The sequence below is a fragment of the Sphaerodactylus townsendi genome, linkage group LG03 (assembly GCF_021028975.2).
Source record: "Sphaerodactylus townsendi isolate TG3544 linkage group LG03, MPM_Stown_v2.3, whole genome shotgun sequence".
Classification (NCBI taxonomy): Eukaryota; Metazoa; Chordata; class Lepidosauria; order Squamata; family Sphaerodactylidae; genus Sphaerodactylus; species Sphaerodactylus townsendi.
This window is the reverse complement of record NC_059427.1, coordinates 81743529-81769757: the sequence shown is the minus strand read 5'-3', so window position 1 is coordinate 81769757 and position 26229 is coordinate 81743529. Positions and strand designations below refer to the sequence as shown.

The following is a 26229-nucleotide window of genomic DNA, read 5'->3' as shown; positions in this document are numbered from 1 at the left end:
TTTTTGGGTAATATGGAGGATAGTTCATTTGAGCTTTGCTATGCTGGCCTGTTCTTGACAGCTGCTATATTAATCTGGGTGATTTCCTCACTGGCAATTAATCCTGGGATAGTCACCTGAAATATCCAAGTTCCCTCGAGATCTCCTCACAGCCGAACCATGGAACACAGATCAGTCCCATTTCTGGTGATCCTCCCCGCCCCTTATCACGGGATTTTCCTGGACCTGCTTGTATATGCACCTTTTTGAAAAAAAAACACTCCAATGGGAGCTAATAGGAGATGGGGGCTACACGTTTGAGGGTCCATAACTTTGGCCCCCATGAACCAAACTTCACCAAGCCTGAGTGGTATCATCAGGAGGGTCTCCTAAAGATACTCTGAAATGTTGGTGCTGCTATCTTAACAATTGTGCCCCTGACAGCAGGCACCCCCCCACCCCCAAGGGGCAGGCTTAGACGTCTTCACTAGACTCATGCTGTAGTGAGGATGTTAGAACCTGGATGAAAAGGTGCCGATTCTTTTGAAACTTGGTTGTATCTAGATTAAATTTTCTGTGGGAATTTGGCCCTGGAGAAAGGCAATGTTTATTTTATTTAGTTCACTTATAGCCCACATTTTTCTCTAATGGGGACCCACAGCAGATTCCAGTTTATCCCCACAACCTGTAACATAAGTTAGGCTGAAAGAGAAAATCACTGACCCAAAGTCACCCAGCAAGCTTCCATGGCGGAATGCGAGTCCTAATTTAATACTCTAACCACTACCCCACGCTAACATTGGTGATATCTCATGGTTCTAATTACTTTATAAACTGAAATGCCATCATGCCCATCCCCAAACGATGTATTCCAACCTAGCTCGGGGAGCGAGGTTGTCAGAATACACTGGCTTCCACCTGTTGTCGAGCGAACGGCAGTGGGTGAAAGCCAGCGTATTCCCTGCGCTGGCCCCAAATGCCTTCCTACCTTGTCCCAGCTTCCGGCGCTCTGAGGAGGCCAGGGGACATCTCTGTTGCTGCAGCCGTCGTGCTGGCCATGGGGGTGTGTCCCCTGGCCTCCTCAGAGTGCCGGATGCCTGGACAAGGTAGGAAGGCTTTTAGGGGCTGTGCGGAGCCTGCTTCGCCAGCTGCGCAGCCCATGGGGCCGTTCATGCGAACGGCCCCAGGGCTAGCATTGGCATTAATCATGCCGATGCAGCCCCGCAAATCTGGCCATGCAGAAACGGCCAGAACTTCCCTTGCTTAGTGCAAGTTTGCCTGACTTTTCAAAATACTGAGCAACATGCTTAGTAGGAGATGATGACTATTGGAAACAATGATGGGGCCTGTTCTGTGTTATGCATTACCCCAATTGTGTGACTCAGCATTTCTGATGCTAATTATTTTCTCATGACAAAAGCAGGCTTCATGTTGCCTGAAAGTTCAGTTTGAGTTTGTACAGGGTTACTTTATGCATAAGTATGCTGGCCAAGCTTACAGGCCTGGTTTGTGTGTATCAGACGAGGAGGTGATGAGTGCACAGCTGGGTGTGTGAATAGACAAACTCACATCCTAATTTTCTTATGAATCCATTGACTACATTTTTCATGAAAACACAAAGCACCCCCATTCTAAGCTTTCTAAGCTATTTTAAGCTACAGGATCAGGTCATAGTATGCTCCTTCCCCTATCTCCTTCAGATCCATGGGAGAAGCAGAAAATAAATTGTGTTGTTTAAGTTTAAAATAAATGAAACATCTGTTTGGCAAGATGCCAGTGTTATAAATAAAACCTCAGCCTCAGAGCACTGGTCCTCACCCTGCTCACACACATGCCTCCTCTGCACCCAGCTTCGTATTAAAGAGCAGCCTCATAGCACAGAAGGCTGCTCCAGAATATCAACAATCTTGGAACTGTTTCCAGGAAAACATCTTTAAGTATATGAAGGGGGGCAGGCACAGAAGACGTGGGCTTACTTGAAAACTGAGCAGAGAGAGAAAACTGGGAACTAAGGACGTGGTCAGCTTCCACACAGCATAGAACACCTGCTAGTCGAATACAGTATCACACCTTTGTCTTCCTTCTATTTTCAGGTATATTTGTATCTGTGCTACAGTTCTTCATTTCTAGCATACAGATTCTTGTCCTTTTTATTATTAATTTACTTCATTTATATTTCGCCTTTCCCACTGAGATTCAAGATGGATTACACTGTATAAAACAAAGGAATCAACTAGCATGCTAGCATGTGAATAATGAACAGGGCAATAGTGTTAGGATTACAAAAATCAGACTCAAAAAGTATCATAGATGATATGTCACACAATGGAGATTAGTCCATTGGTCTATCAAGGTCAGTAGTGCCTATTCAGACTGTCAACAGCCCTCTAGTATCTCAGGCAAGGTCTTTCACATCACCTGTTACCTATTCCTCTTTACTGGAGATGCCAGAGATGCAACCTGGGACCTGAGAGCCAGTGTGGTATAGTGGTTAAGAGCAGGTGGATTCTACTCTGGAGAACTGGGTTTGATTCCCCACTCCTCCACCTGAGTGGCAGAGGCTTATCTGCTGAACCAGATGCATTTCCCCACTTACATTTCTGCTGGGTGACCTTGGGCTAGTCACAGTTCTTCAGAACTCTCTCAGCCCCAACTACCTCACAAGGTGTCTGTTGTGGTGAGAGGAAGGGAAAGGAGTTTGTAAGCCACCTTGAGTCACCTTACAGGAGAGAAAGGTGGGGTATCAATCCAGATTCTTAATAAGAACCCAATCCAATAACAGCAGCACAATCCCTTTTAATACTTCTGCCTGCATGGGTAAAATCATGCCCCTCCCACCCTCAATCCAGAGTTAGGAATCCTGCCCCTTGTGGGAAGTGTTTGGCTCTCTGCTAAAGACATCCCTTGGCATGTAGCCCTTTTTTCTCTCTCCCTGATCAAATTTTATGATGCCCATTCATCAAATCCCCTTTGGCAGGTAGGCCCAAATGGCTGAACCACAGTTCCTGCTTTCCTGACTCTCCCCCTTCTTCAGAATAGCCAACAAAAATGGAAAATAAAACAATGGAACATGGACTGGAAATGGCCCATTTACAATTTACATTCCAATACTGAAAAAAGGAGACATCAAAGAGTGTAGCTATTATTGGAACATCACATTAAATTCTCACACATATAAAGTGATGCTCAAAATCTTACAAGGACAGTTACCATATATGAAATGACAAATGCCAGATGTTCAAGCTGGAGTAAAAAAAGGCAGAGGCACTAGAGATCACATTGCAAATTTATGCCAGTTACTGGAGCATACAAGGACATTCCGCAGAAAAACAGTTTGTGTTTCACAGATTGCAGCAAAGCTTTTGATTGGGCAGATCATGAAAAGTTATGGTTGATTTAAAAAAATAAATGCATGTGCCACAACATCTGATTGTTGTAATGTACATCCTATACTCTGGACAAGAGATTCTCTTTAGAACATGGAGAAACAGAATGGTTTCCAACAGGCAGAGGCATCAGACAGGCATCATCCATATCAACCTCTATGCAGCAATACAACCAAAGAACCGGTGTAATGGAGAAAAATGCAAATCAAAACAACAACCTGCTACACCTTAACTATGGGCAAAAACAACAGGAGAAAATATGAAGTGCTTTATTTCCAACCATTGCAATTGTGCAGAAAACATCTAATAATCAACATAAATGAAGGAACAAACAAATTCTAAACAAATGTAATATACAAACATAGCATGAGACACAAATACAGAAGGCCAAAAAGCAAAAATCAGTACAAAGAAGCCAGTCTCTAAAAGTGCCGCAAAAGCTTAAAATGTATTCTGCAGGCACTCTTCAGAGACTGATGTCCAGAAGGTCTCCAGTAACTGTCACTTTCACAGACTTTGGCTGTTTTGTCAGATCTCACTGAAGCTTGTCTGTAGTAAAGAAAGTGGGTCACATATATGATTTATAAAGACTATCCCAATCTCCTCTGCATAAACTGGCTCTGCCTCATGCATTCATGATATGTATAACATACAATATTTCTAAGGGGACTTTGCGCTTGCACAAGTGCCTTTCTATGTTCAAAACAGAGACTCACTGATTTGATAGCAGTCCTGGTGAGCTTGCACCGCTACAGTGGCACTGGGTTCTGCTGAGCATCCGCATATTGCAATTGGATTTGTTGGGCTTGCGAAAGTACCCCCCCCCCCCCATCTGGAGTTTCCAGTGCAGATATTCTCTGGTTTGATTTTGGTTATGTGTGGCTTGGCACATTGGCTTGTGGTTTTAGTGGGATTACAGGGTTCTGCAATGGTTCATGTTGTGTTTGTTCTTCCATGGGAGACATCTGACTTGTGATTACTGCTTGCAGGCACAGCTTTTGCCCTAGAAGCAACTTGGACGTCCCCTTGCCCTCTTTAGAAAATCACAGAAAACAATAAAGACTTAAAATGAGTACTGATGAAAGTTAAAGCAGAAAGTGTCAAAGCAGGATTACAGCTGACCATCAAGAAGACAAAAGTAATGACCACTGAGGAATTACACAACTTTAAGTCTGACAATGAAGAAACTGAAATTGTTCAAGATTTTCTATTTCTTGGCTCCAACATCAAACAAAATGGAAACTGCAACCAAGAAATCTGAAGGATTTTGTTACTGCTGCAGTCCTTAATTCCATGCAGCCATTATGCCTACTATTCTTTTCAGTTGCCCAACATCTCAGCATTGTATCACTGATACAATAGCCCCAGGCATCAAGATCACTCTCTGCCCTAAGGTTACACTGCAAGTTCTATGTGAAATTGATAAAGCTGATCCAATTTAGCCTGCTTCTTTGTATATCTGTCTTAACACTACATTGCAAATTCAATAGGACAAAAATAATAAAAAAATAAAAATCCCTTTGGAAACAGAAGAATTGGGGGGCGGGGGGGAGTGGCTGAAGGTTGGCCAACTACACAGGACATGTATAAGGGCCAGATATTTCAACATAATTGCAGGCTCAAGGAAAGCTTGAAAAATCCCAGTTACAGTGCTTGGAAAAACAATGGAGGTGAAATGGAGGAAAAAGTTTCCAGAACTAAGCGGAGTTAAAATGTGTTTAATTCAAAGAAAGCTATAGCATTTGGTGGCAAGTTGGACAATGAAGAATGCCTACAGGAAGAAAGCCGATTCCTTTGAAATGTGGTGTGGGGTGAGAATTTTACAGATTTTGTGGATTGCCACAAAAAGACAAATCAAATCAAGCCTGAATTCTCCTAGCAGCTTGTTAGGTCTCAGAACCTTAAGCCAACAGACAAAGTTTGAAATATTGATCAGCAGCAGTTATTGATGAAGTATTGAAGCACCATACTTGGCAAAGCCAGTTCTGGCAAAACTGGCATTCACAGTCCTCTTTATTGCCAGCTAAAAGCTCCCCTCCCGGTTTGCCAAGAATTCATGAAAAACAGTCTTTGGAGCTCAGGCACCTCAAGGTTGGTGGAAGATAAGGAGAGAGTCACCTGGCTTCCTGCCCCATGAGATAATGGATGTAATTCTTTTCTCATGGGATAGGGGTACCAGGGGAAGCCTAGTTCCCTACAAAGCATATGAAGCCACAAAGTAAAGATCAAGGAAAGAATGCACAGGTGGCAGCAGGCTGGTTACATATATCTCTTGAGAAGCATTAGTTTGTTATTTCAATCAGTTACATGTGGTCAAGTTAGGAGTTAGGAATGCATCTCAATCACCCAGAAAACATTCCTCTGACACAGCTAAAATGAATAAACTGAAACTATTGTGCATGGGTCACATTATGAGGAGACCTGAGTTTGATCCCCCCCCATGGGCGGCCACCCTCCCCCACCAGGACCAAACAATGATTTTTTACACCAGGTCATTTCAAAGTCATCACCACATTATAGAACATCCCCCAACTCACAAATCTGAACACAGCAATGGGCCATGCCACAAAGCAGAAATAATTTTTGGAAAACATTTTCAAAATACTTTCAAAATGTTTTACTACTGCTATGAAAACATGTTATGGTGTTGTATCCAGTCCCCCCAATTGGGGGAAACAGCATCACTTTCAATGTTATTTAAACTGGGGACCCCAGATTCTCCCTTTAAGGTGGATTTAAAAGGAGAATCTGAGCTCCCTAGTTTAAATAAGTGATGCTGGAATCCACCCCTAAACAGCATCATTTTCAATGGTGTTTAAACTAGGGAGCCCAGATTCTCCATTTAAATCCACCTTAAAGGGAGAATCTGGGGTCCCCCGTTTAAACAACATTGAAAGTGATGGTATTTTGGGGTGGATTCTCCCCCACCCTGAAACAGCATCCCTTTCAATGTTAAAACTGGGGACCTCAGATTCTCCCTTTAAATCCATGCCGAAGGGGATGGATTTAATAATAATAATAATAATAACAACAACAACAACAACAACAACAACAACAACAACAACAACAACAACAACAATAACAACCACCACCACCACCACCTTTATTAGGCATTGAGAGAATAAAAGAAAGAAAGAAAACAAGCATTGGCAGGAAGGGAGTGGATTTTAAAAGAGAATCTGGGGAAATATAGGGGGTGCCTGTTGTCAGGGGTGCAATTATTAAGATAGCAGCACCAAAATTTCAGAGTATCTTCATGAGACCCTACTGATGATACTACCCAGGTTTGGTGAAGTTTGGTTCAGGGGGTCCAAAGTTATTGACCGTCAAACATGTAGCCTCCATCTCCTATTAGCTCCCATTGGAAACAATGGGGGATGGGGGCACTCTCTTTGGGAGTCCATAACTTTGGACTCCCTAAACCAAACCTCACCAAACCCGGGCCATACCATCAGGAGAGTCTCCCAAAACCCCCCTGAAATTCTGGTCCTGCTAGCCTAAAATCTGCGCCCCCTGCAGGCCACAAACGGAAAAAACACTGAAAATACAAAATCCCCCACAAACGAACCTGCATTTTTGTCGCCCATCACAAGGTGGTGCCCTGGGCAGCTGCCCCCTTTGCCCAATGGGAGGAACACCTCTGCTTTTTTTTACAAAATGAAGTATTGTTGGTGTTTGTGTGGCATTAATCATCTCCTGCTCTGTTGCTCTGCTGTGTTGATTCAACCATTCTCCTTATATACCACCTCATTTCCAAAGTCAAGATGGATATAAAATACTTATAGGGCACAGCAAGGTCATAATGGGGAAGGGGTAACATTTAGGTCTCCTCGTCTTCGTACTTTTTTTTCTGGGGGGGGGGGTATTAAAAGAAACAAACGTCCAACTGCTGCTTTAATGTAGTATTAACCTCCATTAGACTTCTTTGTATCAAACAAGTCAAACTTGGCTTGTATTCAAGTTAGGGCTGTATCTCTAGCTTTGGAAATTAAAAAAACCCTGAAATGATTGCTTGCTAAGCACCCACATACTCAACAAGCTTAATCCTTCATTACAGCAGCAGTCACTGCACAGAGAACATGTTGTGTTCCTAAGCCTCCCCACCTCTCAGGGATATAAAACCCACAGGAAAGCAGAAAACAAGCCAAGACCTATTCATTTCAGGACTGGTATGTACCACTACACTTACAAATTCCAGTTTTCTTACAAAATGTCCTGCAGAAAAGACTCATGAAGTACAGATAGTGTTTTCTCAAAAGACCTGTTTCTGAATATAATCTTTTTCTCTGCAGGTGAAAAAGCTGCTTGAGTGCAATTGTGATCATAAAAACATCCAGACAAGAAGAGACCAGATGCCTCTTCTCCTTGTTCCTCTGCTTAAGCTTGCAGCCTCCCAACACTGCTATTTTTTGGTTAAGCCTGAGAACAGATGCATAAGACTTGACACATCAAGTTGCTGCACATATATACAGACCCTCCCTTAAAATAATAACAATGATGATGTTATTGTGAAGACAACTTAAGAGTTTATTAAAATGCACATGAAAGAAGTTGAGGAGAATTATAAAGTTAATCTCAAATGTGACTGCTTAGACACTAATTCTAACAAAATGGACACTCTTTCATGAGGTACTCTGATTTGATGTGAATGCCAATTCCTTCAGAGGGGAAATGCTCTGAGGGTGTCATGGGAAAATCCACCAAAAAGAAACACAACACAACATGACCTCAGCTTCCATTGGATTCCAACCAAAAAAGAAACTCAATCTGGCCAGCAGTGGGAAGATCACATCAGAAAACTCAGAAATAGCAAATAGTGTGAAGCATTAGAACAAAACAAAACAAGAAAGAAAACACCACAGGGAAGATGGCACATCAGAAAATAGATTCTTTAAACTTTGTATCCTTCCTTTTATATCTGTATTTGTGGATGGACTCACACAAGTCAGTCTGTGTCCTAAAACTAGATTGTGAGTTTGAAATCTTGTCCTTTACCATCTTGCAATGTTTTTCTTAATTGCCTCAGTACATAAACTATACTGATATTTGCATTTTTTAATCATCTAGTATAACAGGCAATACAGTTGCAGAGGGACATAAGAACATAAGGACCTTATTTTAAATCAGTCATCCCTAGGGGAGAAAAATTTAGTTAGTGTTTAGCTAGAAGAACACCATCCTATGACTGGCACATATTGGACTTAGCTTTTAATTCAAGTCTCAAATACACTGTTAGGAGAGTGTGAATCAAGATGTGGGATTTGGATTTCTGGACAATGAAGAGTTAATGCCCTGGACTCTCTTGGCTTGAAAGAGTTCTTCTCCTAGCTACAACTATGTCCTGGAAGGCTCCCAAGGTTGGAAGAGAAAAATCTGCAGTTTTTTGGGAAAGGGCGACACAGGCATACACAAAAAATGCAGTTCAAGTTTCAGACTAGCAAATCTTCTATTTTATTAGTAGTTCCAAGGCAAAAAAACAAAAAAGCCCAAGACCCTAGAAGTGAGGTGACATCCAATTTGCAAGGGGAGAATGTGCCTTCAGAGAAAGAGGCACAGGACAGCTTCATTTCTCCTGGCCCTGATTCAGAGCAAACCACATGCAAACATACTTTTAGTATAAATAAGACAGGGTGTCTCGCCAGTTAAAGCCATTCAAACATGAATGTAGCAATTTAATTGCTGCCAATTATGGCATCTCAGTAGTATTAAGAATTCAGTCACAGCTTCTTAAAATGCTGCATGTACCAAGAAAATGAAGGTAGTGCTCAGAAAACTTACCCTGCAATAATGGTCCAGTTGGCTGTCTATCTTGTGGTTGTAGTTTCCCTCCAAACAGGCACAGCAGGAAAGGCTTATCCAAGCATGGAAGAGAAGACATTGTGAGGTGTTATAAAAACCAGCAGTTAGCTAGTGCCAAATCTATCCTCCAGAACCTCTATTACAGGATTACCTTTTCTTAAGAACAAAGCTAAGGACATTAACTTTTCAGTCCCCACAGATCCCAGGGTCAGATCTTGACTTTGGCATTGCAGAATTTCACCCTTGACATTCATTCCCATCAGTAGATTTAGAAGAGTGCAACTTTATGGAAGATTGCACTGAAACTCTCCAGGTAACATGAAATTGTGGTGGAGGTTTTGCTTCCTCAAGGGTCTTGGCTTTCATTACGCAAGTTTTATTTATTTATTTTTATTTATTTATTATTTCGATTTTTATACCGCCCCGTCCCCGAGGGGCTCTGGGCAGTGTACAACAATTAATACAGATAAATTAGGGCAACCATACAAATAAAACAACAACAGCCCATAAAACTCCGACATAAAACATACTGAATTTCATTAAAACAGCGGTAATTTCATAATAAAGGCACCCGGAGAATCCTTTCCTTTAAAACCCTCCCCTGGGGAGTAATCGGACTCCTCCATAGGAGGATAATCTTGATGGTATCGAACAGGGAAGCCATACTCCAGGCTGACTGGTTGCTCCAAAGGCCAGTGGGTTTCTTCAGTCTTACAGACCCTACGGAACTCACCCGAGGATCCACTTTGGAGGCCAGTTGGAGGAACAGTGTTCCACCTGGGCGGGGCCAGGGACGTAAAGGAGCCCAGCCCTGGCCAGCGTGGGAGGCTCCAGCAGCGTCACGCAGGAGAGAAGCGGGGACTACCAGTAAATTCACCTCTGCTGAACGCAGAGGGCGAGTGGGGACATATGGGGTAATGCGGTCCCGAAGGTACGAGGGTCCCAGGCCGCGTAAGGCCTTAAAGGTCAAAACCCAGACCTTGAAGTTTGTAGGATGAAAGTTTTATAAATGAGTGGACAGCGTCCATTAAAAGAAACCAGATGAACTCTTGCTCAGGGATTGCTTGCTTGCTTGCTTGCTTGCTTGTTTATTTATTTATATGTCACCTCTCCAAGGACCTGCTCAAGTGGGAAACGATCGTGATTCCTCCTTATGATTCTTCGATGAAATTCACACATGCCTCTTGTAGCATTTTTCAATTACAGTTCCTGCTGTTGGTACATGTGACTAAAAACATAGTTTTGAATTTGCTTGTATCCGGTGTTTGAACTCACTCAATGGCCAAGCAGAAAGGCTGATTGAGAATTGAATTTCAACCTCTCTGTACTTCATAAGGCAAGAGTAATTTCCATTTTAACTATAAAGGCCCAGGTAGTGCACCAAGCTTGTGTGGCAGGCACATATTTAACCAGTGCTCCATCAGCTGAACTGGCTCCAGGCGGAGCGCTGGATCAAGTTCAAAGTACTTGTACTTACCTTCAAAGCCTTAAACAGTCTGGGGCCTGTATACCCCAGGGTCATTCTCCTGGTACGTTCCCCAAAGAGCATTTAGATCTGAGAATAATAAACTGCTGGTGGTCCCTGGCCGCAGAGTAGTTCAGTTAGCGTCAACCAGGGCCAGGGCATTTTTGGCCCTGGCCCCAGTCTGGTGGAACGCTCTGTCTAGTGAGACCAGGGCCCTGCAGGATCGTATGTAGTTCTGTAGGACCTGTAAGACAGAGCTGTTCCACCAGGCATATGGTTGAGGTGGCCATAGTATCCTCTGGCCTCCACCTCTCTTTCTCCATCTATCCATCAGGCCATTAATGACTTCATTATTACCTCTAATGATTATTGCATTTTTGCCATCTTGGATTAAATAGTTTTAATTTATGTTAATTTGTTGGAATGTTTTTTAAAAATTAGGTTAATTTAAGTGTAAAATGTATGTTGTAAGCTGTTCCGAGCCCAAAAGGGGAGGGGAAGCCTATTAAATCTAATAAATAAATAATAAAATAATAAAATCTGTGGGTGTAAAGTTATATTGAATTTGTCTTTATAAAAAGTTGGTATGTGTTCACTTGTTTTCCTTTCACGTTTTGTCTTGAATTAACAACACTGGAATTTGGAGAAGGTAGCTCACAAGTATATTTAAACCTCATGGGTGAAAACACCTTTATCCTTTCCCCACCTCATTACTTTCTCGTCAAACACTTTTTTTTGGCATTTACCACCTCAACCTTGTCAAAGTATTGTGAATTCTGAAACCAAAACATGAACTTATAGGTTCTGCAATCTAGGAAAAAATGTACAAGCTGAACACATTTTTTTTCAAATGAAAGACCTGTATAATTTATTCTGAATACGGAACAGGGGCAAAATTTGTATTTAGCTTGCAATGAAAGGCATATAATGGAGTTTTCATAGATGATGTGATGACTAGGCAGTATCTGCAATGTACAATGTACAAAACTGATGGAAAAACTGTGTGGATTTCATCCCCAAGAGTTTAAAAAAAATCATAAACTTAAATAATAAAAAATACTGATTCTTAAACACTGCACAACATATGGGAATTTCTCTGAACAGTAAATTCCATCACTACATATGTCTTACTTGGGAAAGGGAGTTCAAGCCCTCTCCCATATTGAAAGCTGACGATAAAAGCCTCCTTTCTTTGACCACAAGAAAGCTGACAATAAAAGGTCCACATTATAGGGCAGTGATGGCAAACCTTTTCGAGACCAAGTGCCCAAACTGCAACCCAAAACCCACTTATTTATCGCCAAGTGCCAACATGGCAATTTAACCTGAATACTGAGGTTTTAGTTTAAAAAAACGGTTTGCTCCGAGGCATGCATTACTCGGGCGTAAGCTTGGTGAAGCAACCATGCAATGCTTTGAATGGGTGAATCACGACCCTAGGACGATTTACTCAGAAGCAAGGCCAGCCTAGATATGTGTGTGTGTGTGTGTGTGGGGGGGATAGAGTGCTTGGATTTTTCCCTCTACCCTGGCCAGGCTCTGTGTGCACGCATTGATGCCCACAGAGGAGGGGCTCCTGGATTGCCACATCTGTACCGCAGCGTCTCATAGAGATTACATGCCACCACTGTTATAGGGGTTCAATGAGAAAGAAAGGATTCATCCATAACTGATGGAAAAACTGTGTGGATTTCATCCCCAAGAGTCCAGACAAACAAACTATAATCCTGGCTTTGTATCAGGCACTTTTGGGGTTGTGCACAAAGCTGAGAACAGAGTGCAAAGATCCCTGGCCCAGGGTATCAGATGTGTCAGATGGGAGGGAATTCTCTACTGTTCATCATTCCCCGCCTGCCCTGCCCCCCAGTGTAATACTCCAACAGTCACTAGGTGTAATACTCCAACAGTCACTAGGTGCTACAGCAAACTGACTTAAGTTTTGCATGAATTTTTTTTAAAGTCCAAAATACTGGCCAGCATGTGAGATAAACAGAGAACAGACTTACGGTTACTGAAATATTCAAAGGAAGTATTTTGAGAGTAGCTGTTGTGCATCTGACATAGTGGCTCTGTCTAATAAAGTTTTAATGCCACAATGTATTTCTTAATCGTTCAGTTTTCACATGCTTCTTGGTCATCTTAGCTACGTCAATAAACTAATATGGCTACTGCTCTGAATTTCAAAGAATAAAAACCGTAAATTTTATTATTTCCTATTTGTTCATCAGTATAGAAACTGCTCTCTGGAGCTGTTTCAGCATCTCAGAAAACCATTTCACAGTGCGTATGTTACCCTCAAATATGTACTTTTTTTCTTTGTTAAAGGAAACAAATCCCTGCAGCACTTGGCTCCAGCTCTCCTTCACATTTATGTCCAGGGACAACTCAGCCCAGAACAATTACGAAGTTAGAACAAAGGTAGCATGAATTAAAATCAATGAGAACATTCTCAGAACTGTAGTATGGCTAAAGGAGACAGACCACAATTCCCAGGTCCCAGAGTCACAGTTTGGTCTGCCTATTTCATAAACCTGAGAAAAACAACATATCCATCAAACCCAGGACCCCAGTGCCCTTTCACACTGGAGGAGGAGGTAGAAGAAGTCAGTAGTTCAACAAGTATACAGTCTATTCATTTGAGGTTAGGGAAATGCTTCAGGAAACAGTTGTTTTCTGCTTGTGAAGAAAGTACACTCATATGAAGAAAAACAACTTGCAAACTAGCAGATCACACATCTAGGCAGTAGCAATTCCAGTGATCTTGCTGGGAGAGAACAGCGCTGCTGCAAAAATTGCTGCTAACCTTACACACATCTTTTCAAACAACAATTTAATAATTGCTATTATTGTTGATGTTCATTATAGTATTTCAGAATATAAATTGGCTTTTGTCTCAAAAACAAACTACAATATTTTGAAATGGATGAGTGATTATAGCACATGTGGGGACCTGGATATGCTAATGCAATCATATAACAACAGTTAGTGTTGGATGGCATTTAATTTGAAACATGGAAAGCATTTGAAAAATTTGAAAGATCTTATAAAACTTGATGCCAAACCCAGAAAAGGCCAAAAATTATTGTCAGGGGCTATTTCAACATGGCCTGACCTGGCTAGCCCAGGATAGCCCAATCTCATCAGAACTCAGAAACGAAGCAGGGTCAGCCCTAGTTAGTATTTGAATGGGAGACCACCAAGAAAAACCAAGGCCATTACATAGAGGCAGGCAATAGCAAATCACTTCTGAATGCTGCTTGCCCTGAAAACCTTACGGGGTTGTCGTAAACAAACAAAAATTTCAATATACACTTTGAACAACATGATCATTAACCAGAGATTGTTATATACAGCAATGGGTTGTACACATGCTGTTGTGCATAGTGATCACATCTGTTCAACACCAACAAATGGAAGCCATACAGAGCAGGGGAGGTAGTGATGGTAAAACTAGCCTCCAAAGAAGGGAACTCCATAACTCTCTGAGGCAGTGAATTCCACTGTCGAACAGCCCTGATGGTCAGGAAGTTCTTCCTAATGTTTAGGTGGAATCTGTTTTCCTTCACCTTGAATCCATTACTCAATGTCCTAGTCTCTGAGGCAGCAGAAAACAAGCTTGCTCCCTCTTCGACATGACATCCCTTTAAATATATAAACATGGCTATCATGTCACCCCTTAATCTACACTTCTCCAGACTAAACATCCCCAGCTCCCTAAGCCTCTCTTCATAGGGCATGGACTCCAGACCTTTTACCATTTTGGTTGCCCTCCTCTTGCCCTGTTACAGATTGTCAATATCCTTCTTGAGTTGCAGTGCCTTGAACTGTACACAATATTCCAGCTGAGGTGTAACCAATGCAGAATGGAAAGGTACAATTACATCCCTCAGTCTAGATACTATATTCCAATTGATACAGCCCAAAATTGCATTGGCTTTCTTGACCACCACATCACACTGCTGACTCATGTTCAGTTTGTGGTCTACTAAGACTCCCAGATCCCCTTCGCATGTAGTGTTGTCAAGCCAGGTGTCACCCATCCTATATCTGTGCATTTCATTTTTTCTGCCTAAGTGTAGTATCTTACATTTAACTCTGTTGAAATTCATTATGTTAGTTTTGGCCCAGCTCTCTAATCTGTCCAGGTCATTTTGAATTTTGACTCAGTCCTCTGTGGTATTGGCTACCCCTCCTAATTTGGTGTCATCTGTGAATTTTATTAGCATGTCCTCTATTCCATTATCCAAGTCGTTGATACAAATATTGAATAGCGCTGGGCCCACGACAGAACCCTGTGGCACGCCACAAGTCACTCTTCTCCAGGATAAAGATGAGCCATTAATGGGCACCCTTTGAGTTCGGTCAGTCAACCAATTACAAATCCATCTAATAGTAGCATTGTCTGGTCCACATTTCACTAGCTTATGTGCAAGAATACTATGGGGCACCTTGTCAAAAACTTTACTAAAATCAAGGTATGCTACATCCACAGCATCCCCTTCATCCACCCAGCTTGTCACTCTCAGAAAAAGAGAAAAGATTGGTCAGGAATGACTTGTTTTTCAGAAACCCATGCTGACTTTCTGTAATCACAGTATTCCCTTCTAAGTGCTGGCAGACCATCTGTCTAATGGTCTGCATCAGAATCTTCCCTGGTATTGATGTCAGGCTGACTGGACAGTAATTATTAGGGTCCTCCTTCTTCCCCTTTTTGAAGATGAGGATAACATTAGCCCTCCCTCCTCTAGTCCACAGGGACTTCTCCTGTTCTCCAAAGATTATAGCAAGTGGTTCTGAGATCACTTCTGCCAGTTCTTCTAATACCCTGGTTTGCAGTTCATCAGATCTTGGAGATTTGAATCTATCTATCTATCTATCTATCTATCTATCTATCTATCTATCTATCTATCTATCTATCTATCTATCTATCTATCTATCTATCTATCTATCTATCTATCTATCTATCTATCTATCCATCCATCCATCCATCCATCCATCCATCCATCCATCCATCCATCCATCCATCCATCCATCCATCCATCCATCCATCCATCCATCCATCCATCCATCCATCCATCCATCCATCCATCCATCCATCCATCTATCTATCTATTAGATTTCTAAACCACCCTCCCCCTAGGGGCCTGGGCGGTTGACATCAGTGATAAAAACAGCTTAAAAACATAAAATAAAAAACTAATTAACAATAATAAAACCAGGAACCGTATTTGTTTAAAGTAGCCAGGTCTTCTTGCGCTACCTCTCTTTTTTGTGCTGAATTTCTCCTACTGTATCTTCTGTCTCATTTTCTCCTGGATGAGCACCATTTCCTTTTTGGGAAAAGACTGAGGCAAAGAAGGTGTTGAGTACTTCTGTCTTTTCTCCATCTCCTGTTAGTATTTTGCCAACTTCTCCATGCAGTGACTCTATCCTATCATTGCTACAGACATAACCAAAAAAACCTTTTTTGTTGTTTTTAACCTCTCTGACCAGCCTCAGCTCATTGTGAGCTTTAGCTTTAGCTTTTCTGACTTTCTTTCCACACATCCTTCTTATTTGTTTGAATTCCTCTTTGGTGGTATTCACACTGTTACATCAAAAGTTAGCTAGAATAGGTATTCTTGCAATCCTTCTTAAAAGCAACATTTCTTGACAGTAACTTTTTCAATAGATGCTCTTGCAACCCTTGAAAGTAGCTACCACCCTTGTTAAAAAGGGAATATTAAACATATACCTAAAACCAGAAAGGTATTTCTTCCCTAAAGATTTTTTTTGATGAATCTCAGCAACCTTTATGAAAAGTGAAATTCTCTCCTTCTCCAACAAGGCATTGACTCTCCTTCATAATGTTCAGAACCCTCGGACACAGTCACAAGATTCTGTGTGGCCACCAGAGTCTACCAAATACAGTACTTATAGTTTTCTAAATTTTATACTTTTATTGTACTGTTCATTGAACCTTTTATTGTATACATACACTTTTAGAACTGTTTTGTTAGCTTGTCTAATTTTACTAGTCTTTGATCATAATAAATTATTCTGCTCTGTAACCTACTGACATACTTTAGAATGAACAGATTAAATAGCTGATATGTGATCTGACTGATTGGCTGCGTCCAAGTTTTATCAGGAAATATTCAAAAAACAATTGTCATAGGAAGCAATAGATGGTTCATCTCCTGGATCATTTTGGGGGCTCAATTATCTCCCCAACACTCACAGTAATGTTTAGCTGATGCAGTGATGGTAGGAAAAAAATGATATCTGTTCTACCATCCTTGTACAAGATTGCAAGTACTCATGTACTCCGATTCATTACAAGTCTGAGGCCAGTGGTACTCAACCCATCTCTCAATCACTTCACATTTACTCAGTGAACCTACATGTCAAGGATCTATAGGAGTGAGAGAGTGGGTGACTTTGAAAATTTCCTAATTAAAGTTCTGAATCTACCAAGGTTGTGCCAATAATCCATAATCAACTGAATACTGCATACTCTATAATCAACTGCATACTGGAAATCACAAGGTTTCATTAATGAGTCTTTGAGGTAGACCATAACTGACTGTATACCCTGATTTGACCACAGAAGTGGTACTTCAATGCCACATATCATTACATCATGAGAATATTTTACTTCCCAGTATGGAGAAGTATAACACAGCTACTATCCTTTAAGCCCCCAAACAACCTGAAACAAATGTCTGCTATGAAGGCTGTGAAGTTCTGTATCAGACGAGGTGGCCTTGCGTGAATGTTAAAGTGCCAAATATAAGAAATCTGGCCATTTCTAATGCCATGTCAAGAGAATCTTCATCATTGGGACTCAATTGGGCAGCTAAGTAGATGGTATATCTATGAAATTACCAATATGTTTCCAGAGTGTGCACTATCCAGTCAGATACTGGGTAGGGATTCAGATTATTGATGGTGAAGCAAAGCTATGCCACCTCTCTGACATCCAGCCTGGGATTGCTACTGGATCAAGTGCTCAGCAGGAAACAGATGTGCAAATACAAGCCCATTCCATCCAAGCAAAACCACTAACCAGTTTAGCATTTTCCTCCAAAATTAACTAACAGAGTACAGTCTTATTGTTGATTGACCTAGCATCTCCCAGCAGCAAAGTTGAGTAGGAAAGACTACTGGAAAGGGATTAACAAATTCCCTGGGTTTTCTGAATTCTTCATGCATTTATTTCAATTCCCTTTAGATTAAGACTGATCATTATGTGCAGGGACTCAAAAAAACAATGGGATGTGTCTGGCAATCGGTATGGTCTATCAGCTTCCTTATCTAATAGCACATCTACAGCCAAATACAGGCTGCATTCAACCACTGCCTAAGGCCACCTGGAGATTTGGAGTGGGTTATCACTGCTATGCAGATGACACTCAGCTCTATCTAACTCTTCCAGCTGATTCCAGGCAGATTATAAAAACCCTGCTTAATCCCAGCATGTTGGCCAAGTGCTGGTGAGTGGATGGTCTGATCTGGTACATAGGTTGTCCCCCATTCTGGGTGAGGTTGCACTCCCCTTGAAAGAACAGGTCCATGGTATTGGGGGTGTTCTTGAACTCAGGTCTACTGCTGGATAAGCAAGTGGCAGCTATGGTGAGGCATCCCTTTTACCAGCTTCAACTGGTTAGCCAGCTGTGACCTTTCCTGAGCAGAAAAGATTGGGCCACTGTGCTGTATGTCTTGGTTTCGTCTAGATTATTACAATGTATTCTACTGAAGGCTGCCCTTGAGAAGTTCTCAAAAACTTCAACTGATGCAGAGTACTTTTTGTATGTATTTTAGCTCCATTTTTAATTGTTTTAATGATGTTTAGGGGGTTGGTTGGTTTTAAAATGTGATTTCATTATGCTTTAGTTCATTAGCTACTTTGATGGCCCTTGTGAGGGCAAAAAGGTTGGATAGATATTTTGTAAAACAAAATAAAAATGAATTATGAAAATGAACCTTGGAAATCATCAGTTTTTTGTGTTTTATCCCCTCTCTCCTCCCCTCACACAAGGCTCAGAAACTGATGACTTTCTAACATAAACAGATAGTGATACATAATCTTAATATGAATTAACTATATGGATATAATAGTATGAAGGAATTGTCCATTTTATGTACCATATATACTCGCGTATAAGTCGACCCGCATATAAGTCGAGGCACCTAATTTTACCACAAAAAACTGGGAAAACTTATTGACTCGCGTATAAGTCGAGGGTGGGAAATGCTGGTAAATTTCAAAAATAAAATGCTGGTAAATTTCAAAAATAAAAATAGATGCCAATAAAATTACATCAATTGAGGCATCAGTGGGTTAAATGTTTTTGAATATTTATTTCAAAGAAAAACAGTAAACTGGCTCTGTAAGTGGAAAAGAGGGTCAACAAGAACAATATGGTATCAACAATAACTTTAAAAGTACAAAAACCTTAGCTCAACCAGCAACCAAGCTAAAACACAAGAGTTAAAATCCTCCAAAACTGGATTCCTCATCATCATCTGTATGTCCAAATGTAACCCAACTTAGATTTTAAGAGGGATATTATCAGAAATGAAAAATCTACTTTTAGCTTCCATTGTAAACAATGGGGGATGGGGCATCCCCTTTGGGGGTCAATAACTTTGGATCCCCTGACCCAAACTTCACCAAACCTGGCTGGTATCATAAAGAGACTCTCCTGATGAGACCAGCCAGGTTTGGTGATGTTTGGTTCAGAGGGTCCAAAGTTATGGACCCTCAAAATGGTAGCCCCATCTACTGATAGCTCCCATTGAAAACAATGGGGAATGGGGGCACCTCATTTGGGGGTCCATAACTTTGGACCCCCTGAACCAAACTTTACCAAACTTGGCTGGTATCATCAGGAGTGTCTTCTGAGGGTACCCTGAAATTTTGGTGCTGTTAGCATAAAAACTGCGCCCCCTGCTGGCCGGCATTTCCAGCCTACTGTAGTTTGTCATCTCATCCAGCTTGGACAAAAGGAAGAGCTATGGTCTGCTAGAAACGCAGAAGGTTTCCCCTTCTGAGCCTCACTCAAGTGGAAGAAGGGGAGAACATGCAAGTCAAAGGAATTCTGAGGCATATTCCTGCAATGACACACTTGTCATCACAGCTGACAGCAGACAAACCACTCCTTCTGCCTTCATGTATGACAAATAGCATAAAACCAAGCATATTCATGAAAAACACATGGGGGAATAGAAGTCATCCTATAGGCTGGAATAGAATAGAGTAAACTACAAATGGAATAAATCGCTAAAAACAGTGTTCTAAGGGCTGAGATGAACCCAAAATGACTGATGTGAACCAGATTAGGAAGAGTTTGTACTTATGCATAGGACTGGAACATCCTCCTGTTCCTCTCATGATTTGGCTCAGTCATCTTTCCATTCTACGTATAGATTTGGGGACAGCTGCTGTTGCTTCTGACTGAGATGGATCTAACTTATGTTCAGGAATTATGGGTGAGACCATTCACATACAATGGTATTGTTTCCACAATAAAGTTTGTTTGGTCTGGTTCTCATTAGAACTCCTGGTTACTGGCTTAGCCTTCTTGTGTCCATTTATAGCAGCTGTAAGAACTTCTCATAACTGCAAGACCTCAGCCACTGCTTTCCTCACAACCATTTGCTCTTAGGAATAAAAAGTAACAGTGTTATATGAAGGAGACAGCATTACTTAAAAGAAAAGGTCTTGAAAAGTACTTGTAAAATCCCCACAACTATAGAAAAAGGAATCGGAGGTATCTTGAAGACCAATAGCATTCTTGCAGCATAAGCTTTTGTGGTGGAGCCCTTGGTGAAGTGATTCCGCGCCAACAAAATCTTTTGCCACAATAAATAGGTTACTTTTTTAAATGCCACAGGGTGCTTTTTATTTTTGCTGCAGCAAACTATCACAAGCTATCCCACAGGAATTCACAGCAGTACAGACACTCAAACAATTTGTTTCTACTAAGGATCATAATGAGTTCCCATGTCAAACAATGCACAGCATCCACTGGGATGCAGCTATTAGTGCTGAATAAGAATGTGGCTTTTGGAACAGTGACTGCGAAGGCTGTAAATATGGTTATACTATAGCAAACCGCCAAAACCGCATGTTGAAGAGTGTTCAGGAAAGAACTGTGCAAAAGTGAGGATAGAGCATGTGATTGTATAAAATATACAGGACCCAACTGACTACACTTCTCATTCAGATCTTCATTTTAGTATCACTATAATGCTCATAGGGCAGTTTCCACCTGAATGCTACATTCACTAGCTCAGTAATCATTGCAACAACCCTGTGGACCAGGCCAGTATTGTTGGTGCTGTATTACAGCAGCTGTTCTAAGAGCACCCACTGCATTCCTAGTGAACTGAGAATGTAAGTGGGGCTTTTGGTAGTCAGACCACGCTCTCAACCACTATGCCTCACCAACATATCTCAGTGTACTGGAGTCAGGTTTCAGAAAGAGAGAGGCACAAAGTATGACTAGTCATGGATCTGACTGTGCAGATTATCCATCATATAATACCAGAACATTTTTTTCTGTAGCAGTGATTGTTAACAAGTTCTTAGTCATCAGCACCTATGGCAAACCAGCTGTCTGCCAAGTAAGCTCCCAGTGGAATGCACTATTTTACCACCCTCTTATGGAGATAGCAGTGTTGTCTGCTTTAGAAATGTATTCTTATCAGAGAAACTATCATGCACTTTTTCTTGTATTAAACTATGTGGATTCAAGAAAGGCACTTTGTTAATCATAGGCTAGAATTGCTTGTCAACAAGAATGAGCAGTGCTGCTTTGGCAATAAACAGTGTGCGTGGGGAGGGGGAATGAGAGAGCGCTGCTCCCTCTTGTCACTGACTTTCTTTTCACTGGCGCCTGCAGGATGCTTTGAATACTCCTTTAAACATTTTTCTGAAAGATCCAGAGAGAGGAAGGGAGAGAAAGAGAACATAGGAACCAGAAGCCAAATCTCCAGAGCCAAAGGGTTTGCTTTTTTGCTGTTTCTTTTGCACAGCTTTTAAGCAGCAGGGATCCTGCATTCACTCTGTAGCATGAGGAGAGGGAGAGAGAGAGAGAGAGAGAGAGAGAGATGAAGGAGAATCCAGGAGTTTGCAAAGGGTGCAGGCTTGGCTTACTCTTCTGGAAGGTGACATGGAAAAGGAACAGCGCTGCAGGGCACGCCACATCTGGAACTGCTAAAAGAGTTTCCATTTGCAACTTGCTTTACTTAGGCTGGAAAAGTAAAGAGGAGGTTGACTGATTAGAGCAAAACAGACCGATTGGGGCTTACCTTATCTTATAGAAGGGCAGCACAGAAGAATAATTCAGCGTTGCTGGGGAGGCGCGTTCTTTCTTTCCCCCTCTTCTGGAGTGTCTTGGTTTGTCTTGCGTCCACGCGCAAAGCTTCCTTCAGTGGAGTCTTTCCAAAAAGTGTTGGGGAAGGAGAGACGTCTGCAGCCAAGAGAGGAGTCCCTGCCGTGTTGCACGCCCACTGCCTAGTTGGTGCCTCTAGTGCATTTTATTGCACCCCAGATCATTTGGCAGCATCCAAGTCATGCTGCCGTCCCGTCGCTCCGGAGCTTGCTTTACAGTGGGAAAAGAAGCCAAGACTGGTTTATAAATCCTGCTTGGTTCAAACTTTTGGATTCAATCTTTCGGGCTGAATCCTTCCTTTTTGGAAGATGCAGGGGGGGGGGGGCGAAACAGCTCCAACTGGTAGACACAACAAACACACCGCAGTTCAAGGAAGAGTGACAAGCAGAACTTCACTTGGGGAGAGAGGGTGGGAGAGCGCGAGGGGGGGCTTCAGCTCCAGGCTCCTTCCAAACAAAACAAAAGCGGGGTGGGGGGAGCCAAAATGTGGGGGATTTTCGCTTTTAATTCAGGTCTGAACTCGGACGCCTCCTTTCTTCCTGTCTCTCTCTCTCTCGCTCCCCTTTTCTGTGTGGTGATGTGTGAACGCGCCGCTTTCGGTTCCAGGCGCCCCCCCCCCCTCCCCGCAGCCGCCAAGCCTCCCTCCTCCCTCAGTTCTCCCCTTTCTCAGGATATGAGGGGATGTTTAGAAAATCCGCTGCCCACGCCAGCCGCTGACTCATCTTTTATTAAAGAAGGGGGAGGCCTGCGCCTTAAACCGGCGCTACATGTGAACAATCACTGGGCGCCTCTGCCACCTCCCTGCCCGTGGTCTTGGCTCCTTCTCCGAACAGGGGAGGGGGCGCAACGGGGCCGTCGCAAGGAGACTCCGTCCCTCGGCTCCTTATCGCAGAGATAGCGTTTTGCTGAAGAGCTGCTTTATTCGCTGGGAGGAGTCGCTGTTTACCCGTTTCATTGCTAGGGGCATGGGTTGTGCAAACAATGAAGCTGCAGAATGGTTCACACGCAGGCCCGAACGGCGTCTGAGCATCGTCTGCTTCCCATTGATAGAAGGCCAGGAGGAGTTTGCTCGTCCATCCAGACGTGGCCTCTGGGCATGCTAGCACACGGTGTGATTACGGATGTCTGGAAGAGCTGGATGGAAAAGCAACGTACGGTTTGGTTTCATTAAGATTTCCAAATCACCAAATGTTGCCTGTCCACCCAAGTGTATGCAGGATGTCTGGTATGCAAGATCTATTATGTTATTAAAGTATCCCCCCACTCTTTCTTCAATATCTAGTATGAGGTATGTATGTGGTTCCCTGCACAGCCCAATTTGATTTGAGCATCTTGACAACCCTGAGGTTGTTGGGCTAGGACATGATGTAGTAAACTGGGCAAGCTAACCCAAAGAAATTCAGTGGAGTGGGGATCTGAAGCCGTGCCTCCCTGGTCTGAGTTTCAGCATTTTAGTTACTACCTTCTCCCTGTGGCTCTGTTTCTTTTAAAGAAGAGCACCATGAATGGTGTACCAGAGGGATCATAGAATCATAGCGTTGGAAGAGACCCCAAGGGCTATCAAGTCCAACCTCCTGCCATGCAGGAACACACAATCAAAGCACTCCTGACAGATGGCCATCCAGCCTCTCTTTGAAAACCTCCAAAGAAGGAGACTCCACCACTCTCCGAGGCAGTGAATTCCATTGTCGAACAGCCCTGACGGTCAGGAAGTTCTTCCTAATGTTTAGGTGGAATCTATTTTCCTTCACCTTGAATCCATTACTCCATGTCCTAGTCTCTGAGGCAGCAGAAAACAAGCTTGCTCCCTCTTCGACATGACATCCCTTCAAATATTTAAGCACGGCTATCATGTCACCTCTTAACCTATGCTTCTCAGACTAAACATCCCCAGCCCCCAAAGTCTCTCCTTGAAGGCATGGACTCCAGACCTTTTACCATTTTGGTTGCCCTTTTCTGGCCCTGTTACAGATTTTCAATATCTTTCTTGAATTGTGGTGCCCAGAACTGTACACAATATTGCAGGTAAGGTCTAACCCAGGGGTAGGGAACCTTTAACACTCAAAGAGCCATTTGGACCCGTTTTCCACGGGAAAAGAAAACACTTGGAGCCGCAAATAATTTTTGACATTTAAAATAAAGATAACACTGTGCGAGGGCTGGGTTTTTTTTAACCCTTTACTCCGCTCATTCTGAGAAGCGCATGGATGCATCCGCCCTGCTGCCTGCAGGGCGGGCAAGGATGGGGCCAGTGGCTCGGCCTTGCCGGCCGCCGGGAAAGCGCCCGCCCCGCTTGAACGGGGCTGGCGAGAGGGGAAGCCCGCGGCATGTTGGTGCGCCCGCCCTGCTGCCTGCAGGGTGGGCAAGGATGAAGCTGGTGGCTCGGCTCATGGAGCCGCAGTGCAAGGGCAGAAGAGCCGCATGCGGCTCTCGAGCCACAGGTTCCCTACCCCTGGTCTAACCAATGCAGAATAGAGAGGTACAATTATATCCCTCGATCTAGACCAGGGGTCTGCAACCTGTGGCTCCAGAGCCGCATGCGGCTCTTTCAGCCTTATACTGTGGCTCAACATGGCCTAGAGGTCAGAGGGTAGCATGGGCGTGTTCCTCCAGCCCACCAGAGCAGCGCTGGAAGGTGAGTTGAGGGTCTGAACCAGAGGCGGCTCCGTGCGTGAGGGCGCCACTTTTCGTATCCCCTCCACTCACCTCTCCTTCCAGCGCTGCTCTGGAGGGCTGTAGTGACACGCCCACACTACCCTCCAACCCCAGGAGCAGCTGCCATCCCCCTTCTACTATCTCTGATCTCTGCCTGCTCTGCGACTGCCTGCTCCATCGGGCAGAGGGGGTTTCCCTGCTGGCGCCACCGCCTCCCGCAGTGAGAGAGGTGGCGGCACCAGGCAGTCCACTGCCGCCATCCCCCCTCTGCCCCACGAAACAGGTGGCTGCCTGCTCCATCAGGCATAGGGGGTTTCCCTACCCGGCGCCTCTGCCTCCAAGCGCTGGAAGGAAAGGTGAGTGGAGGGGCCAAACTGGAGGCGGCTCCGTAGATCTTCGGGGCTGTGGGAAATGGGTCTTTGGGTGGTAAAGGTTGCTGACCCCTGATCTAGACACTATACTCCTATTGATACAACCCAGAATTGCATTGGCTTTCTTGGCCACCACATCACACTGCTGACTCATGTTCAGTTTGTGGTCTACTAAGACTCCCAGATCCGTTTCACATGTAGTGTTGTCAAGTCAGGTGTCACCTATCCTATATCTGTGCATTTCATTTTTTCTGCCTTAGTGTAGTATCTTACATTTATCTCTGTTGAAATTAATTTTGTTTGTTTTGGCCCAGTTCTCTAATCTGTCCAGGTCATTTTGAATTTTGACTCAGTCCCCTATGGTATTGGCTACCCTTCCTAATTTGGTGTCGTCTGCAAATTTGATTAGCATGCACCTCTATTCCATCATCCATGTCATTGATAAAAATATTGAATAGCACTGGGCCCAGGACAGAACCCTGTGGCACGCCACTAGTCACTTCTCCCCATGATATAGATGAGCCATTAATGGGCACCCTTTGAGTTCAGTCAGTCAACCAATTACAAATCCATCTAACAGTTGCATTGTCTGGTCCACATTTCACTAGCTTATGTGCAAGAATACTATGGGGCACCTTGTCAAAAACTTTACTAAAATCAAGGTACGCTACATCCACAGCATTCCCTTTATCTACCAAGCTTGTCAGTCTATCAAAAAAAGAGATAAGATTAGTCTGGCATGTATACATCCTTTTAAAATCTTAGTTCAGTTGAAAGTTCTTTAGATAGCCATCCTGGTTTCCTGAGACACCTCCTATTTTTCCTCCTCATTGGAACTGTTTGAAATTGTGCCCTCAAGATTTCACTTTTAAGAAATTCCCAGCCATCATGCATTCCCTTCTCTTTTAATATTTTTGACCCTGGGATCGCACCCAATAGATTTCTATACTTACTGAAATCTGCTTTCTTAAAGTCTAGAATGCATGTATGATTATGCTGAGCATTCCCTTTCCACTGTATAAAAACTCCAGGAGAACATGCAGCGGCAAAGGGAAGGGAAACTGCACCCAGGCCATGGGCTGCCTTCCCCCCCCCCCCCGCCCCTGTCCCAACACGCCCCCTCCCACTCCAACACACCCTTGACACTCTATGCCCCTGACACATGATGGCAATGGCGGCGCCCGAGACAAGCC

At 43.1% G+C, this 26229-nt stretch overlaps 1 protein-coding gene across 2 annotated transcripts in view; it reads right to left on the bottom strand.

Annotated features, from left to right (window-relative positions):
- The window catches only part of PDGFRB (platelet derived growth factor receptor beta), an 87484-nt gene extending 64689 nt beyond the window's left edge, over positions 1–22795 (bottom strand). The window contains exons 1-2 of one of the 2 annotated variants that reach the window (XM_048489857.1): positions 21928–22795; positions 9144–9216 (exon numbers count right to left, since the gene is read on the bottom strand). The gene's annotated coding sequence lies outside the window, so the exon portion shown is untranslated. The remainder of the gene's footprint in view (positions 1–9143; positions 9217–21927) is intronic. The other variant, XM_048489858.1, reaches the window with a different exon arrangement.
- Between the last annotated feature and the right edge of the window lie 3434 nt (positions 22796–26229).